The sequence below is a fragment of the Ambystoma mexicanum genome, chromosome 6p, assembly GCF_040938575.1.
Source record: "Ambystoma mexicanum isolate Mex_15411 chromosome 6p, UKY_AmexF1_1, whole genome shotgun sequence".
NCBI lineage: Eukaryota > Metazoa > Chordata > Amphibia > Caudata > Ambystomatidae > Ambystoma > Ambystoma mexicanum.
This window is the reverse complement of record NC_090935.1, coordinates 774,860,342-774,880,155: the sequence shown is the minus strand read 5'-3', so window position 1 is coordinate 774,880,155 and position 19,814 is coordinate 774,860,342. Positions and strand designations below refer to the sequence as shown.

The 19,814-nt window shown below is 48.9% G+C and overlaps 1 protein-coding gene across 1 annotated transcript in view; it reads left to right on the top strand.

Moving 5' to 3' along the window:
• The window catches only part of SKIC3 (SKI3 subunit of superkiller complex), a 2,336,627-nt gene that overhangs the window by 558,869 nt on the left and 1,757,944 nt on the right, over window positions 1-19,814 (top strand). The window lies entirely within an intron of this gene.

Below are 19,814 nucleotides of genomic sequence, written 5' to 3'. Positions count from 1 at the left end.
TGCCTCACTACATTTTGCTTTCACTTTTTTTTTTGTTCAACTTCTTTTTTATTGGCATTTAGAACATAACCAGCACCATGTGCCAACAAACCCAACATCCCTCCTCCTCTCCCCTGGTACTACGCCACATTTCGGATAACACATATTGTCCATCATGTCCTGGATCGTATTTACATCAGACAGTATTGCATCTAGTTCAGCCTTTTTGATGGAAGGGTGCTGATTGTGCATCATATTAGTTTGTTTATACAGATCATCCACATCCTGCTCACCTCGTCATTTCATAGTTTAAGCTAAAGCGTAGTAGGATCCACTTCCCGAGCACCAGATTGTCTGATCAAGAAGTGTGATTAAGCGTCCCACATCCCTCTTTCACCACACTGGTTATGAGTCATTTACCCCCAGCCACTTTCCATATCATTACAATATAGGATATCCGCCTTCCATTGAGAGATTTGTGGGCTCTGTATCCCTCCCCCCTACAACATCGCCACTCGTCTCTTGGCTAGTATTAGGAGCAACCCAACAAGTTTTCCGAGTATGTTTGGGTACCATTTTAGTATAACCTAACAGAGCAACCAGCAGGTCCGGGTCTGTCTCCTGACCCGTGATACCACTGACCGTCTCAAATACCTGTTCCCAAAATAGTTGTATGGCTGAGCAAACTCAAGCTATGTGGAGGAAGTCTGCCAGCGTACTATCGCAACTGGCACATCTGCCCGAAGTGTCCGGGAAATATTCCTTCAGCTTGGCCGGTGAGTAGTAGAATTGGTTTAAGTACTTGAAATGAATCAGTTAAAATCTTGCATTGATTGCCGCCTTTCTGCTCATCTCGCAACAGTATTTCCACATTTCTTCTGAGATTTCCCGTCTCAGGGTCCCCTCCCATTTCCTGCGTGGCAAGATCCTCACCAGAGTTTATGCACATAGCGTACAGTCCCAATATTACCCTACCCGCCAGACCTCCCAGAAGCAGTCTGTCAAGTATGCAGGAAACCTGTGGTTGCTCAGGAAAGGTTGTAAACAATTGGCACAAGGTTACCTTCAATCTGTAATACAGAAATATGTCCAAAGCTGATAATTCCCCCTTCTCCCTTAACATATCCAGTGTTATAAACTTCCCATCGTCAAAGAGTTCCCCGAAGTGTGTCACACCCAACCTTTTCACCCAAGCTACAAACCCTACCTGACCTCGCTTGTGATAAGGATCCCAGGGATATGCATCACGGGGAGTCTAGGGGAGTAGAGAACCCCCCCCCCCCCAGTCTTGTGTTCTATGCGGGGCCAGGCTTTGCAGGTTACATCTACAATGTTCGATACCCGCTGTGTTCTGCCCGGTGCTGTAAGGATGATTGATTGCAGCAGTGCCAGTGCCGCGATTGACCTCTCTACCTCCACATGTCTTCTGTCCCCTTGTATTTCATACCAATACTGGAGAAACCCTGCTTGTGCCACATTATAGTAGGTTTCTAATTCGGATAATGCCAAACTCTCAACCTTTACAGGTGCCACCAGCTTGTCCCATGACACCCTAGCTTGTTTACCTGCCCAGATGAACTGTAGCATCACTGATTTCAGTTCTCGGAAATATTCCCCTGTGACCACTATTGGAGCGTTCAGAAAAACTTACAGAAACCCAAGGAGTAAGGTAATTTTAACAATAGATATACAGCCATATAGGTTAAGGGGAAGGTTGCTGCATCTAGACATGGCCTCCTTCGCCTGCTCCAAGACCCTCATATAGTTGCGGCTGTACACTACTTTGTTATCCCTAGCTATATTGATCCCCAAGTAGCGGGTTTGGACCATGTGCCATTGGAATCCCACCCGTCCTGGTACCGCTCAGCCCCTTCTGTTAATTGGAAAAGGACTGACTTAGAAGCATTTACCTTTAGCCCCAAAAGTTCCCCAAATTACTGCACAGCCCTCATAATTGGGTCTAGGTTAGTACTGGATCCTTAATGAACTGCATCATATTGTCTGCATATAATGGCATCTCTACCCTGTGGGTGTGTAGTTGGACTCTGCAGTGTAAGTGCAATTCTCTTATTCTTACAGCCAGTGGCTCTGTTGCCAGGGCGAACAGTAATGGTGAGAGGGGGCACCCCTGTCATGTCCCCCCCTTTCCAATGATATAGTCAGTGTTAACTGACCATTCACCCTTATCTTGGCTACCGGTTTCGTGTATAATAGTGAGACCATGGCTATATACTGCTCCCCCATCCCCATGCGCAGCATTACGGAGAACAGAAACGGCCACTCGACTGAATCAAACGCTTTAGTGGCATCGTGTAGGGCTGCCACTATTGAGTCCTCTTGTTGCACCGCTGTGATCAACCCGAAAATTCTCCTGAGCCCATACGAGGTAGAGCGTCCCGGGATAAAGCCTGCCTCATCCGCCCTCACCATCACTGGCATCATGGGCGAGAGTTGGGATGCTAGGATTTTTGCTAAGATCTTATTGTTTATATTGAAAACGATATTGGGCGATAGGAGGAGCAGTCATTACAAGGGTTATCCAGCTTTAATAACACCACTACCATTGCTTCCCTCAAAGATTCTGGTAAATGCCCCTCCTCCAGGCTATGTTGAAACATCTCCAGCAGGTGGTGGGCAAACCTGTCAGCATAATGTTTGTAGAATTCCGCCGTTAGCCGTCGGGCCCCGGCGACTTCCCATTGGGTAAGGATTTGATGGCGTTCAACACTTGTGTCAATGGGTGGTTCAACTGTTCCCTCTGATCTTCTGTGCACCAATGAAGAGCTACCTGATTCAGATACACGTTTATCTCCACCTGGGAGGCACGAGTTTGGGAGGAGTATAATTGATCGTAAAACGCAAAGACCTGCTGTACTATCTCTTTGTCCTCAAATCGGTCCACCCCTTGCTCATCCGCTATCGCAGAGATCCTGCCTCTAAGGTTGTCCACCTTTGTCACCCTTGCCAATGTCCTCCCTGGGGCTTACATTTTGCTTTCGCTTTCATGGTACCGGTACAAATATGTTGTCACAGATGACCTTAACTCACATAGAGGGATTTAGTTTTTAATTTGGATTTCAAAAAACAGCTTAAGGTGACAATTTGCAGATTGTTCATTGTAACGATAGGGCGATTGTTCAGTGTAGTGATAGGAAGATTTTTCAGTGTAACGCACTGAGCTAGAAAAAGCATTGAGCTAGAAAAAGGGAGGCGTTGCTAAGTGCTGTCCCTATCTCTCGTCTAGTGCAGGCCGCTCCCTGCCTTGCCCCGGCATCTCTCAATCCCAGGTTGGTATCTAGAGATTGGTAACTGTAAGGAGCTCATGGAGGCAACAGTAAAGACAGACACAAGTGATCACAGTTCAAGGGTGTTTATTAAAAACTTAAAATGGGTGAGATAAACACCTAATCGAAATCTAAGATTCCAGCAAGCTTCGACCATCAAATAATAATTAGGAAGTCCTAGTGGCGTCTGGTAAAATAGAAAGGGCCTATACTAACTATTGGCAATCCTTACTACTAAATTATAAAAAAGAGTGTGGGTGTAACGCTCACCTGGTTCCCACGGGGGCGCTGGTCTAGTCTGGATTGCTGTGGCCTCTTCTAGCGTGATGCGCAGGACCCGGAACACCAATTGGACAGGACCTCCACATCGTGCTTGCCTGGCCCGTAGGAATATCCTTCTGCAGATGAGAAAGGGGATTAACAGTCTGCAGAATAGTGTGCTAGCTCCCCCCTTTCCCCCTTCCCCCTTCCCCCTTCGTTCCTCTCTAACTTCCTCCAAACCCCGGTTTAAGCTCACCTTATGGTTTGGAAGGATGAACTCTCCATCCTGCTTCTGGTGCAGGGGCGCGTGTTCGTCCAGTTACTTCACTGGTTTTCAGAATGGCGCTGGCAAAATCCACTTGACTTTCCTGAGCGATGCGCCGTAAGTATGAAAGTTCAAAGTTCGGCCCCCTTTATGTTGTCTTTCTAACCTGTGATCTGTCCTTTATTTCAGGTGCAGAATGAAGGCGATGCGTCGAGGGGTTAAACTGCCGAGGTGAGTAGTGAGGAGGGCGATCCCTCTAAATGCCCTTATCATTCCCCAGAAATGTCTCTTGTCCTTTCCCCATAGGGGCCGGGGTACGGTACCTGCCAACGGGGCGGCGCCGACCTGAAATGTGGAAGAAAAGCCGGTAAGTATTATGGCTGTTAATCAGGCTTTCCTTCTGTGTTCCTTCTGCTCACCTTTTGTTTCTTCCTCTCTCCCCTAGGTGCAGAGATGTGGCGTCCGATGCTGACAGCCGCGATGGAGCTGGGAGATTTCTCGGACAGGTGAGTGAAGCGTGGCGCTGCAGCGAGCAACACAATGCTTTTAAATGGAAGTCTTTCTTCAGGGATGCTGGCGAGAAGATTCCGGATGCAGGTAAGAAGTTTGAAATAGTCCTTGGTTTTCACCTTTCTCTTCTCTTCTCTTCCTTCCTTGCAGGTCTTCCAGGTTCGAGGCGGGCGTGGCTGGAGTCCAGGAGCAGACACGGTGAGCGTTAAGCTGCAGGAAGCAGAACAACGCGAAGCATGAGCTGCTGTCTGGGCGTGGCTTAAATAGCCTCCAAAGAAGTCCCAGGTATGTATCCTTCCCAAATAGGTATGTATCCTTCCCTGGCCACGCCCGAGTGAAAAAATAGTCCCTATGAAAAAATAGTCCCTTTCAGGTCTCAGGGAGGCCTGAAGCGTGCAGCATGGTCTGCATCAGGTAAGTGCACAAAACACCTCCCTTTATGAGCCTGGCGCCTATGGCGCCAGGACTGATGTCCAACATGAGCCTGGCGCCAAAGGCGCCAGGACTGAGCCCAAAGAGCCCCTATAAGGGGCCGCTGGGCTTTTACCCGAGGGCATGATGCCTGCTTCCGGGGGTGCTGGGCCTGGCCTGGTGCTCCGGGGTTAGGCATCATGACAGCACTCCCCCCCCAAGGCCCCTCCCAAGGTCGTTCCTTCTGGAGGTTTCGGTTTGTTTGGGAAATTCCGATGGAACCTTTTTTACCAGCCGAGGTGCATGTACGTGATCACTGAGTTCCCAAGACCTTTCCTGAGGCCCGTACCCTTTCCAATCAATTAGATAGAAAAGTTTTGATTTTGAGATCTTAGAAACCAAAATATTCTTCACCTCGAATTCAGGCTCCCCATCTATCTGAATCGGTTCTGGTGGCTTTGTTAATCTGGTTCCTGGGTGCACTGGTTTCAAAAGTGACACATGAAAAACGGGGTGAATCCGGATGTTAGCTGGTAGATCGAGCTTGACTGCCACTGGGTTGATTATAGCTTTGATCGAGTAAGGGCCTAAATACCTTGGATTAAAAGTTCGAGGCCACTTGAGTGATAGGTGTTTGGTAGCTAACCATACTTGATCCCCTATTTGGTATGGAGGCGCCTCTCTTCGATGCAGATCCGCATTTATTTTGTATTTCCCTTTCGCATGTTGCAAATGTGCAGTTGCATCCTTGAAGGCTTGAGTAATCGTAGAATGCAAATGGTCCACTGCTGGCATTTCAAGGCTCAGAGGTGAGTCCAAGTCTGAAGTACAAGGGTGATGTCCATATAAGGTATAAAAGGGGCTCTGACCAGTTCCAGAGTGTATCGAGTTATTGTATGCATATTCTGCCACCCATAAAATGTCCTTCCAATTACCCTCCGATTGGTGCAACATACATCGTAGATATTGTTCAAGGGTCTGGTTCGTTCTCTCCGTCTGACCATCGGTCTGTGGGTGATGGCTGGTCGAGAGTCTTACGTCGATTTGTGCCAGTTGACAACACTTTTTCCAAAAATGAGAAATAAACTGGCTTCCCCGATCGGAGACTAGTATGGACGGGAATCCATGCAAACGGATGATATTTTCGAGGAATTCGTTGGCAAGAACAAAGGCTGAAGGTAATCCTTTCAACGGAATAAAGTGGGCCATTTTGGAAAATAAATCCACCACGACCAGAATAGTATTGTAACCATTACAAGAGGGCAGGTCCGTGATACAATCTAGTGACAGGGTGTGCCAAGGTGCTGGTGGAATGTCTAAGGGCTGAAGAAGACCGGCGGGTCTTGTCTTTTGACCTTTGTTTTGGGCACAAACTCCACAGGACATCACGAAAGATTTAATATCCTTTCGCCAGGAAGGCCACCAGAATTGTCGTTTAACCTTTTCCTCTGTTTTGGCAATGCCAGGATGTCCTTCCATCAGGGTATCATGATGACGGGAAATAACCAGTTCTTGCAATTCCTTTTCTGGCAAAAATAAGCGTCCTTGGAAGTAAGGTAAGCCATCCTTGACTGAAAAGCTAGACCCCCTTTTGATCCAATCCTGCAAGGCTGAAGAGTCCAGGAATTGTTTCACTCGTGCTTGAATGTCTTCAAGGGTTTGTAAAGTGGTTATCCCCAAAATTCTTTGTTCGGGAATTATCGGTCCAGGTTCTGAGTTTGTGTCTATTTCTTCCATTCCAATTCGGGATAGAGCGTCCACCTTACCATTCTTATAGCCGGGGCGATAGGTGATTACAAAATCGAACTCAGCAAAGAACAAAGCCCATCGGAGCTGTCGAGACGATTGAGCCTTGGCAGTTTTTAAATATCGTAAATTTCGGTGATCAGTGATCACGGTGATGGTATGCCGGGCGCCGAGGAGATAATGCCGCCAAGACTTGAAGGCGGACTTAATGGCTAATAGTTCCTTCTCGGTGATCGCATAATTTATCTCCGGCGGCGAGAACTTTCTGGACCAAAATGCTACGGGGTGCAGTTGGTTTGTTGGTTGGTTTCAGGGTCTCTCTGAGACAGGACAGCTCCCATGGCTAAGCTGGACGCGTCGGTTTCGACTATATATGGGAGATCGGGACGCGGGTGCTTCAAAATAGGTGCGGACGTGAACTTAGCTTTCAACTCCTGAAAGGCCTGTTCGGCTTCCGCGGTCCATTCAAAACGTTTATTTTTTCGCAAGAGTGCAGTGATGGGTTGCACCACACGTGAAAACTCCGGGATAAACCTGCGATAAAAGTTGGCAAAACCAAGCATGCTTTGGACACCTTTCACCGAACTAGGTGATGGCCATTTGAGGATGGCATCCACTTTCCGTGAATCCATTCGGACCCCTTTAGGTGTCAGGATGAATCTGAGAAACTCAACCTCGGTGGTATGGAAAACACATTTTTCCAGCTTGGCAAACAGTTTGTGCTGGCGCAGTTTCTCTAGGACGGCTCTGACATGCTTTCTGTGATCAGATTCCGAAGAGGAGTACACAAGAATGTCATCGATATACACGACAACACAGACGTCGATGAGTTCCCGAAGGACATCGTTCATGAAGAATTGGAAGGCTGCAGACGCGTTGCACAACCCGAAAGGCATCACCTGGTATTCGAATAGTCCATATTTTGTACGGAAGGCCGTTTTCCATTCGTCGCCTTCTTTTACTCGTACCAGATGATAAGCCCCCCGGAGAGCTAACCTGGTGTATACGCAAGCGTCCTTCACCTGGTCAAGGAGTTCAGGGATCAGAGGCAGAGGGTAACGATTTTTAACAGTTATCTGGTTCAATGCGCGGTAATCAATACAAGTTCTAAGGTCCCCTTCTTTTTTAGGCACGAAGAACAAAGCTGAGGATGCCGGGGACTTTGACGGGCGAATGAAACCATTGGCGAGGTATTGATCTAAATATTGTCTCAAATGCAGATTCTCTGGTTCAGTAAGGGCGTAAATCCTGCTACAAGGGGGTTGTGCACTGGGCACCAGATCGATTTGGCAATCGTACGATCTGTGGGGAGGTAACTTGTTGGCCTGTTCCTTTTGGAAGACGTCCTGAAAGTCTTGGTACTCTGGAGGTAGTTGCACGGGGACAGAGGTTACTGATGCTAGATTAATCTTTGGATTTTCTGGGTAGCAGGTTTGTGCACAATCCGGGAAGGTTATTCTCTTCGCTCGCCAATCAATTCGAGGATTATGTGTCTCTAACCAAGGGATTCCGAGAATAAGCTGAAACTGTGGAGCCTTGATTACATCAAACACAACTGCCTCCCGATGGCCATCCGGACCTACAAGTGTCACCTCAGCTGTGGAATGTGTTACCGGTCCAGAGGCAATTTCGGTTCCACCTACTGTGGTGATGACATCTTTGTTGGTTTTAGGACGCAGAGGGAGGTTTATCCTAGAGACCAATTCTCGATCCACATAGTTTCCTATAGCCCCGCTATCGATGTATGCCTTTATAGCATGCAACCGTTTAGGCTGTTCCGGATCTACGAGGACCATTGGCACAATGAAATGCGAGGTCTGAGAGTTAGTTTTCAAGCTCGGCAAGCGGACCCCTACGCTTGCCAGGCGTGGTCGTTTCCCGATACAGAGTTTCCATGGATTTTATCAGCGGCTCCTACCACCTTCTTGGGCGGCTTAACCGGGCAATCTCGTAGAAAGTGTCCAGAGGACCCACAATAAAGGCATAATTGCATCTGTCGTCTTCTTTCCCGTTCTTTTTGAGTTAGGGGTCCTTTAACACCTCCGATTTGCATAGGCTCCGAGGCATCAGCCCTCTTGGGGTTAACGTGGGTCTTGGCCAACACCCGGGTTTCAAACTTGGACCGATCTGCTTTTCTGTTTTGCAGCCTGTGATCCAATTGGACCACTAAGTCTATATATTCAGTGCATTCTTGGGGCGGATTTACAACTTGTGCCAGGACATCTTTAAGTTCTCCGGGTAGACCTCGATAGAATAATGTGATTCTTTTATCCTCTGGCCAACCAGTTTCCACAATTAGTCTATTGAAGGTTGCAATGTAGGATAGAAGGTCTTGATTGCCCTGTCGCAGAGATAGAAGTTCGTCATCCAGAGCCTGTCCCTGGGAGTGTTGAGCAAATAACCTTTCCATGCTTGTTTGAAATCCTTGAAAATCACGAAGAATCGGGTCATCTTGAGTTACCAGTGGGACTGACCAATCGGCAGCACAGCCGCTGAGATATGACAACACAAAGGCTACCTTGGTCTGATCATTAGGGAAGGCCCCAGGTCTGCATAGGAAGTGCAAACGACACTGATTCATGAATACGGCGAATCGTTTGGGGTCCCCAGCAAAGTGTTCAGGTGGGGCCAGCGTCATGTTTCCAGGTAGATTAATCTGCACCGGGTTACTGGAAACCACAGGAGCGGGGTTCCCCCCGGAACCGGGTAAAGGAGTTTGTCCAGCTTGACCTTGCAAAAGCTGTCTAGCCAGGTCATCAGCTCTATCCTTTATTACAATCACTTCCCTCCTGAGGGCACTAGTCTCTTGATGAGCGGCGTGTACTTCGGCCCGTAATTCCCCCAGTAATTGGGCCAACTGGTCAGTTTCGGAAGTTTCCATAGCGCCTGGGTGGGAATTTGTAGGAAGGCTTCGCGTTCTGTAACGCTCACCTGGTTCCCACGGGGGCGCTGGTCTAGTCTGGATTGCTGTGGCCTCTTCTAGCGTGATGCGCAGGACCCGGAACACCGATTGGACAGGACCTCCAAATCGTGCTTGCCTGGCCCGTAGGAATATCCTTCTGCAGATGAGAAAGGGGATTAACAGTCTGCAGAATAGTGTGCTAGCTCCCCCCTTTCCCCCTTCCCCCTTCGTTCCTCTCTAACTTCCTCCAAACCCCGGTTTAAGCTCACCTTATGGTTTGGAAGGATGAACTCTCCATCCTGCTTCTGGTGCAGGGGCGCGTGTTCGTCCAGTTACTGCACTGGTTTTCAGAATGGCGCTGGCAAAATCCACTTGACTTTCCTGAGCGATGCGCCGTAAGTATGAAAGTTCAAAGTTCAAGTGAGGCCCCCTTTATGTTGTCTTTCTAACCTGTGATCTGTCCTTTATTTCAGGTGCAGAATGAAGGCGATGCGTCGAGGGGTTAAACTGCCGAGGTGAGTAGTGAGGAGGGCGATCCCTCTAAATGTCCTTATCATTCCCCAGAAATGTCTCTTGTCCTTTCCCCATAGGGGCCGGGTACGGTATCTGCCAACGGGGCGGCGCCGACCCGAAATGTGGAAGAAAAGCCGGTAAGTATTATGGCTTTTAATCAGGCTTTCCTTCTGTGTTCCTTCTGCTCACCTTTTGTTTCTTCCTCTCTCCCCTAGGTGCAGAGATGTGGCGTCCGATGCTGACAGCCGCGATGGAGCTGGGAGATGTCTCGAGGACAGGTGAGTGAAGCGTGGCGCTGCAGCGAGCAACACAATGCTTTTAAATGGAAGTCTTTCTTCAGGGATGCTGGTGAGAAGATTCCGGATGCAGGTAAGAAGTTTGAAATAGTCCTTGGTTTTCACCTTTCTCTTCTCTTCCTTCCTTGCAGGTCTTCCAGGTTCGAGGCGGGCGTGGCTGGAGTCCAGGAGCAGGAGCAGACACGGTGAGCGTTAAGCTGCAGGAAGCAGAACAACGCGAAGCATGAGCTGCTGTCTGTGCGTGGCTTAAATAGCCTCCAAAGAAGTCCCAGGTATGTATCCTTCCCCAACTAGGTATGTATCCTTCCCTGGCCACGCCCGAGTGAAAAAATAGTCCCTTTCAGGTCTCAGGGAGGCCTGAAGCGTGCAGCATGGTCTGCATCAGGTAAGTGCACAAAACACCTCCCTTTATGAGCCTGGCGCCTATGGCGCCATGACTGATGTCCAACATGAGCCTGGCGCCAAAGGCGCCAGGACTGAGTCCAAAGAGCCCCTATAAGGGGCCGCTGGGCTTTTACCCGAGGGCATGATGCCTGCTTCCGGGGGTGCTGGGCCTGGCCTGGTGCTCCGGGGGTAGGCATCATGACAGTGGGATCATGTTTACCAGAAAAGAAAGAAGTGTTCACAAAATGATAAGTCAGGATGGTTTGGCTGAGTCTGCCTTCCCCACGTTTTAGGCACGGGACAAGATGGGACTTCTGAGCACAGCACACTCCTGGGCCTCGACAGCACAAGGTTTACAGTTCCAGTTCGACGGTATCAAAACCCCTTCATAGACTAAGGGGGTCATTACGACCTTGGCGGTAAGGGGTTAACGGCGCCGGTAATGGTGCCGGAGCCGTCAACCCCTTACCGCCCCATTACGAGTCTGCTCACGGGACCCGCAAAGGGCGCCTGGTAAAACCAGGGTCCTGCTTGCAGACCAGGGAGCTAACAACGGGCCTGTTATTTATGGGCCCGTTGTTAGCTCCCTCCCCATTCCCATTGAGCCCTATGGGGGCTCGAATGGGAATGGGGATGCACCGGGTCCGGGTTCGCTGAATGAGGAATTACCGGGTCCTCCAAGGTTGGAATGGCCCGGTAATTCCTCATTCAAGGAACCCGGACCCGGTACCCGGTAAGGGGGTAACCATGCCGCAAATTGCGGCATGGTTACCTCCAGGGTCGTAATACCCCCCGAGTCTCTTTCCTGCTAAAGTCTCTTGCCTTAGAAGGTTTGCTGATTCAAAGTAACAAACTAACAAATAAAAAGTTTCCTTTGGTACTTTTGTACCTTTTGGCAATTGCTCTTTGCCCCTTGGATCTCCCTCCGCCGTACTCAGATCCCTCTTGCAACTTGGGCCTCCCTCTGTCGGGTTCGCTATGGCCTTTCAGATATTGCTTGTAATATTCAAGTGTCCTTTTTAAACACCTTTCCAATGCGGGCAACTCTCGACCGGGTTCACTCTTGTCGACAAAATGTTCATGGGTATATTACTCTTGAGTCATAAACAACAAACAAAGGTTCTATCGGAGGTCTTGCACCTTGGGCCGCCCCTAGGATCTCCCTCTGCCGGTCTCGGATCCTCCTTGCAAAAACTTGCCTGCCGCCATTGGGTTCGCTACGGCCCTTCTTCAACACAGTTCATGTATTCCTAATACAGTTCATCTATTGCTCATTTTCATCAGAAAGCAAGGTTCCTTCTCCTAGTTTTCTCTGCCATCCCTCTGTCGGGTTCACATTTGCCAATCATCACGGTTCACAATCGTCGTGGAAAGCGGAGTTCCCTTCCCCTAGCTTTCCTCTGGCAATGGGTCAGAGACTTTCGATTGTACAAGGGATTTGATGTGACCCTTGTAGGACCACTCAGACGCCTCACGCCACCCTCTCCTAGGGCCTTCTGGTTCTTGTAGATTCAAAACAGGTCCCGGTCAGAGTCTTCCGAATGAGCGCCCACGTGGCGCCAGACCCCTCTGCACCTGGACCTCAACTAGGGCTTTCTTCAAAGTTCAAACACACACATACAAGTACTTCTTGTAAATTCCTTTTGTTAAAAAATGTTGCTACTTGCAACCTTGGGCTCAACACAGTTCGGTTTTCTATCAGTTTTCTCTGACTCACCGGCTGTGCTGAACCCGTTGGCTTGTTTGTTCTCTGGAGTCCAGTATAGTACCACGGTAGCCAGCTTGCCTCTCCCCCTGCGTTATCAATGCAGTGAGGTCCCCATGTACCATTGACATTTGCTGCTCTGCACGCCAGCGGTAACTGCTGGTCTTATGATTTCCCTTTTGGAGGCTTTGCGGGTCTGAGTTGAAAAGAGCAAGGGCAATGCCCCCTTTGTCGTCCTTCCAGGTCTCACCGCCTTTCTCCTCCCTTAGTACTGTCGGTTTGGTGTAGCTGTCTCCTTGTGCTTTCGGCCTTGCTCAAAGTGTGCTTTTGTGCACCGCCTTTTATCCCGGTGGGGAAGGTAAAGGGCCATCAGGTGTGCCTGGTTATGGTCAAAGGCCTGACTGTGCCTGACCCGTGTGTTGGGACATGTCGGGTAAATGGCTCTGGTGCCAGTCCATTGTCTGTTACAGTGTAAGAAAGTGTTTGTTTTGGAAACAGGGTGGTGGTGCTTCTAAATATCCTACAGGGTAGGAAAGGGGACAGGTGTTACAAGGTAGGGGTTGGTGTCAAGGAGTTCCCCCCCTTCTCACCTGGGACCGGTGTTTGCCGGTGTCTTCGGTCGCTGCCTTCTTGCGGACGCTCCTGGTCTTGAACAGCGCTGCTCGAGTCTCGTCTAGTTCCAGGTTGCGTTTAGTTTTGGAAGCGCGGAATCCAGGAATCCGGGAAAGGCTTGTAATGCTCGGAATCAAAAAGGGGGAAAGAGGGGTCAGGAGCGGGTAATAGCACTGGGACAAGGAAACAATACCGCGAGCTACGAACACACGTCTGAGGCTACTCTGCAATAGCATTGAGACGCCCGGAACCGCGGAAGGCGTGGTATATAAATAGATCACGCCGCGTTCAGTGCATGGAGCGAGCAAGGGCTTCAGCTCTGGACGGCCATGTTGGAAGTAGTACGGAATGTAAGCCCCGTTGAGACAAGGACCAGGAGGTCCAAAAGGGGCGTGATCTGAAGTTCATGACAGCATGCCTTCTCCGAAGGCCTTAGGCCTTTCCCTCCAGGTTTGCCCGGGTGTATTAGATGAAATCTTCTGAGCAACCGAGGAGCCTTGATATTTGAAACAGTTTCCCAGGTCCTTTCGCTAGGAGGATATCCTTTCCACTCCACTAGGTATTGAAGATGGCCCGCTTATACCTGGAGTCACAAATCCGGGACACCTCATATTCCAGTTGGTTGTCAACCAGTAGAGGAGGAGGTCTACTGGATTTTCGAGAGGATTGGATGTAGGGCTTCAATAGGGATTTGTGAAAAACTGGATGAATTCTTTTCCAGGAGTCAGGTAGCTTGATTCGATATGAGACAGGATTGATAATCTCCTTGATGGGAAATGGACCATAGTAGCGGGGAGCCAGCTTGTTTGGTCGCAAGTTTCGGGGGAGTAGTTTTGATGACAACCACACTCAGTCACTGACCGTATAGGAAGGACCTGGCCTTCTCTTGGAATCCGCATACCTCTTGGTCTGTAATCTGGCTTTCTCTAAGTATTCTTTAGCCTCCCGGTGAATGTTGATAAGAGTTTCGATCCAGGAGTCAACAGTAGGCACTGGTGTAGGGTAAGGAAGAACCGAGGGTAAAGCCGATGGATGGAAACCCTGACTACAATAGAAAGGGCTGGTCTGTAGCGCTGAGTGTTCGGAGTTGTTGTAAGCGAATCCCGCAACAGGTATCAGGAGAGACCAGTCATCCTGGACCTTAGTGGCGAAACATTGGAGATATTGTTCCAGGGTCTGATTTGCATGTTCTGTGGCTCCATTGGTTTGGGGGTGGTATCCTGAAGAGAGGGCACGTTGGATTCCTAGTACCCGACAGAGGTGTTTCCAGAATTGTGAAATGTATTGGGGACCCCGGTCAGATATGATCTTGGAAGGAAGCACATGTAGTCGGAATATATGTTCCAGAAATATTCCAGCTAGCTCTGAAGAGGAGGGTAGTTTCGTCAGTGGCGTAAAATGGGCCATATGGGTAAACAGATCTATGGTAACCATGATGGTAGTATATCCTCGGGAAGGTGGTAACTCCACTATAAAGTCTGTAGCGATGATTTCCCATGGTTTAGAGGGTAGAGTGGGCTGCAGAAGGAGACCCGGCGGTCTTTTGTTATCATGTTTATTTTGGGCACAGGTTATACAAGCCTGGATGTATTGCTGTACGTCAGACTTTATTTTAGGCCACCAGAACTGTCTCTGTATAAGACGGATGGTGTTGGTGATACCTCAGTGCCCGGAATGGAGTGTGTCATGGCAAAGGTTTATTATTTTTTGCTGTAACTTCCGTGTAGGAATGAGTAGAGCATTGTCCTTGAATAAGTACCCTTCCTTGGCTCTTAATTTCCAGTGATTCCTTGCTGAAATGTCCTTCCATGTCTCCGAGGATTGGGTTTGCGATCGGACTTCTTCCAGGAGATCAACTGCTTGGGCTACGAAGATCGTGGGAGAAAACATTTTAGGAAATGTCTTATCTTCAGTGGTCACATAGTCAGGACGGCGAGACAAGGCGTCAGCGATCAGGTTCTGTGATCCAGGGACATGAGTAATGTGGAACTGATACTGGGCAAAAAAGTAGGCCCAACGTGCCTGACGACTGTTCCTGCACTCCAATGACTGTAGAATCTGAAGATTTCGATGATCAGTACAGACTTGGACAGGATGTCTGGCTCCCAGAAGTCCGTGTCGCCATTCAGTGAAGGCTTGGCGAATGGCTAAGAGTTCCTTTTCCAGGGCGGAGTAGTGTGTTTCACTGGGCGTTAGGGTTCTTGAAAGATAAGCAACAGGGTGTTCCAAATCGTCCTTCGGAAAAGGTGGCTATGAACTTTCGGTAGAAATTAGGTAGTTCTAGGAAGGATTGGATTTGTTTCACGGATGTGGGAGTAGGCCAGGCGAGAATGGCCTTTACTTTTGAAGGGTCCATGCCAATCCCCTCTGGACTAAGGATAAATCCCAGATAGTGCACAGAGGTAACGTGAAACAAACATTTTTCAGGCTTGGCTAAAAGGTGATGATCCCGGAGTCTTTGTAGAACTGCCTTAACATGTCCTTCATGCTTCAGAGGGTCCTTGGAAAAAATCAATATTTCATCCAGATAGACAATGACGAAGAGAAACAACATATCAGAGAACACCTTATCCATAAAACGTTGGAATACTGCTGGGGCATTGGCTAGTCCAAAGGGCATGACCAGGTACTCGTAGTGGCCAAAGGGTGTTCTAAAGGCGGTCTTCCACTCGTCTCCTTCCCGGATACGGATCAAATGGTAGGCACCTCTGAGATCCAATTTGGTGAATATTACGGCTCCTCTCACAGCTTCCAGGATATCCGAGATCAGGGGCAGTGGGTACCGATCTTTGAGGGTGCATTGATTTAAGCCTCTATAGTCGAGGCAAGGTCTGAGTTCCTTGGTATCCTTCTTGGGAACGAAGAACAATGAAGCACCCGCTGGAGATTTCGAGGGTCTTATGGTGCCGTTTTCAAGATTAGTGTCTAGGTATTCCCGAAGGGCCTTTTTCTCGGGTTCGGAAAGAATGAACATTCTGCCGAAAGGAATTACAGCTGAAGGATCCGTATCTATGGCACAATCTTCGGGCCTGTGAGGAGGTAAGGCTTGGACTATGGCAGTAGAAAATACATCAGCATACCCCTGATAGGCCTCTGCAACTTGTATGATATTGGAAACCATAAGTGGTGTTTGTTGATCTCTTGGTGGTTCTTTAGAAGTTATCGAGGAGGGGTCCAGGGATAGACAGTTGGACATAAGGAACTCTGAGCCCAGGAATAATGATCCTGCTGTCCAATTGATATACGGATTGTGCTTTTGTAACCAGGGCATTCCCAAAACCATGGGGTAATGGGCTGACTTAATGATGTCGAATGTAATCCGCTCTTGATGATGGTTTATGGAAAGTTGGATCTCTTTAGTCTGCAGGCTTATGGGTCCTGAAGAGAGGGGTCTTACGTCAATTGCTTCCACCGGCTGCATGGTGTTTCGTGTCTCGTACGAAATATGATGACTAAAAACCCAGTCTTGATCAATGAAAATCCCCATAGCTCCGCAGTCCACCAAGGCCAGAATGGGATAGGTCTTGTCTTTGGAGGGCGACAGGAAGGCCTGTAGTATCACCAAACTGTTTTGTCCAGGAGAGTTCAAGGATGGAATTGATGTGGAGCAAACATCTCTCTCCCAAATCTTTGCTCCATTTAAGATCGAGAGCTGGCGTTTCCCGAACGCCGAGGAGGTGCCAGAGGACATTCCCTGACCAAATGTTTGTCTGAAGCACAATACATACACAAACCCGTATGGATCCTTCTTAATTTTTCTTGAGGTGATATGGGTCCACGAAAGGCTCCAATTTGCATGGGTTCAGGTTCTGGGGCTGGATTTGGGTTTACGTCCGTTCTGGCTGTGTTCTCAAAGGACGTCTTGGGTGGGTTTCCCTTGGATTTCTTCCTTTCAGCCTTCCTTTCCTGGATGCGAAAGTCTATTGGCAAGGCCAGGTCCATTAGTGCTTGGAACGAATTTGGTCTGGCCACCCTGGCCAGTTCATCCTTGATCTCATCGTTCAGGCCTCTCCTGAACAGGGTAAAACTAGCCTCAGAGGACCAGTCTGCTTCCTTAGCCAATTGTTTAAATCTGGTCACATATGTGAGCATATCTTGAGAGCCCTGTTGAAAGTCCAGCAAGCGTTCTTGGGCTGTATAGACCTGCTCCGGACGGTCAAACATGCCTTTAAGGGCCTGAATTAACCCATCATAGTCGTCTAGGAGGGCATCGCCGGAGTTAACAAGGGGAGTTGCCCAAGTTAAGGCGTTGCCGGAAAGGTGGGATATGATGAAACCCACCTTAGCCCTAGGAGTCGAGAAATGATAGGGCTTAAAGGTACAGTGGATAGGCATGAATCCAGGAATCCGCTAAGTGTTTTTGCCGAACCATCATACTTGTCAACAATACTGCCCAACAGGACACCCTCCTTTGTAGCAGAATCCCGGGATAAGACCAATTGTTTGAGCGCAGCGTTTTCCGCCTTAAGATTTTGAACCTCGGTTGATAATTCTTGCATGCGTCGCATTAAGTCCTGCACAGCGGCTTCCATCTCGTTTTTAGGTTCGATCGGGTGGCGTCTCAAACTGTCAAGGAGTTCACCCCTTCTCACCTGGGTCCGGTGTTTGCCGGTGTCTTCGATCGCTGCCTTCTTGCGAACGCTCCTGGTCTTGAACAGCGCTGCTTGAGTCTCGTCTGGTTCCAGGTTGCGTTTAGTTTTGGAAGCGCGGAATCCAGGAATCCGGGAGTCTGGGAAAGGCTTGTAATGCTCGGAATCAGGAAGGGGGAAAGAGGGGTCAGGAGCGGGTAATAGCACTGGGACAAGGAAACAATATCGCGAGCTACGAACACACGTCTGAGGCTACTCTGCAATAGCATTGAGACGCGCAGAGCCGCGGAAGGCGTGGTCTATAAATAGATCACGCCGCCTTCAGCGCATGGAGCGAGCAAGGGCTTCAGCTCTGGACGGCCATGTTGGAAGTAGTACGGAATGTAAGCCCCGTTGAGACAAGGACCAGGAGGTCCAAAAGGGGCGTGATCTGAAGTTCATGACAGTTGGTTGGTTAACTTAGAAAGGTGAGTTTTGTAGGGTTGGTGGAACAAACAGGAATAACCGGGATTATTAGCGTGAAATGAACCAGGGGACGGTGAGAACGGTAGTGTTCTATCAAGGTAGGCTGGGAGTTCAGAAAAAAAATAATCAGAGGGAAGTGGAGAAGAATGAATGGGTGTATCCGGGTATGTAACAGAAAAACTGGGACCCTGGGAGATGACGTTTCCACAGCACTGGGGTTTGGGTTCCTAAAGGGCTTACCATAGGCAGAGGGTTTGTTGGCTTTGGAGAAGGGAGATTCATTGGAAGGAAGGGAGAGGTGGGTAGATCCGGAACAGCGTACAAAAGCATTAGGGACTTTGTTCTCCTCACCTTCTTCCTTGGTATAATACTGTGTCCCCCCTGAGGCATTCTCCTGAGCATAACCCTGGGTTCCTCCGCCCAGGTGACCCTCCCTCGCTCGTCTACCCCTAGGGTTGGGATCTGAGAGGGCCAGGTCGTCCCTGGCCACCTGAATAAGGGATTCCCGGATTCTACTTGGGAGAATACCCTCAGGTTTCTTACATAACCCCTAATGTTGAAGGTCTTTTTTATTTAGTTCTATTTATTTATTTATTTGCATTTGTATCGCGCAACTTGCAGCCCGGAGGCATCAAGGCGCTGTTACAAGAATATGTAGAAAGTTTGAAATACAGGTTCATGCGCCTTTGGGCTTCTTAGTTAGGTACAAGTTACAAGACATACAAAATGATCAACGTTGCAGGCATAGAGAGACTAACAGTATGGCAATTATAGCTGAGAGGGGTTGTACTAGGTATTTAGCTTTCAGTTAAAGAGCTTAGTTTTGATGGCTTTGCGGAATACTTGGTGGGATTCGATCCATCTTAGGTGAGAAGGGAGTGCGTTCCAGTGAGTGGCGGCCAGGGTAGGAAAGCTGGAGCCGCCTGCTCTGGCTTTTCGAGTTTTTGGCGTGAGAATCGTGTTGGAATAGCCTTCTCTGAGAGGCCTCATGGCAGTGTGCCTCGCGATTCTCTTGGATAGGTATGGGGGTGCAAGCTCATGGAGGCATTTGTGGGTGAGGGCCAGGGTATTAAAGACAACTCTTTCTTTGACCGGGAGCCAGTGAACCTGTCTTCTCACTTCAGAGATGTAGTCTCTTCTAGAAGCTCCTGTGGCTGCCCTGAGTCCGTCGTTTTGCACCAGCTGAAGTTTGTTGAGGTTTTTTTGAGACGTTCCTATGAGGAGAGCATTGCAATAATCAAGCCTTGAGCCGATTATAGCCCTACCGATGGTAAGGCAGTTCTGACGAGATAGGAATGGTCTGGCTGTGTTGAGCACTTTAGTGTAGTATGCAGATGATGAGGCAATGGCATTGACCTGCCTATCCATTGTCATGTCGGCATCCATGTAGACTCCTAGTGTCTTGACATTGTTAGAGACTTTGATAGGAATGTTATCAATGGTAAAGGATGAGTACTGCTTATCGAGGTTACCCAGGGTGGTGGGTGACCCTATGAGCAGGAGCTCAGTTTTTTCACTATTGAGGCAGAGCCAATTGTCTGCCATCCAGGATTGGATGGTGGAGTAAATGGTGGTGAGTGTGTTCATATCTGCATCATAGTCCCCTGTGATTGGGATGAGCACCTGCGTGTCGTCCGCATAGTTAGTATATGAGATGTGCATGGCGTCAAGGATGCTTAACAAACGGCCTTGTAAAACGGTTGTAAAGGGTAGGTGCGATGCACGATCCCTGTGGAACACCACATTTGATGTGGCTGGGGGTGGCACAGGCCGAGTCAGAGAATACTTTCATGACTCTCTGCTGCTGAAAGGAGGTGATCCAATCACATTCCTTTGGGGAGAAGTTGGCCTCAGTAGCTAAATGGGGACAGAGTGTTGTGATCGACCAAATC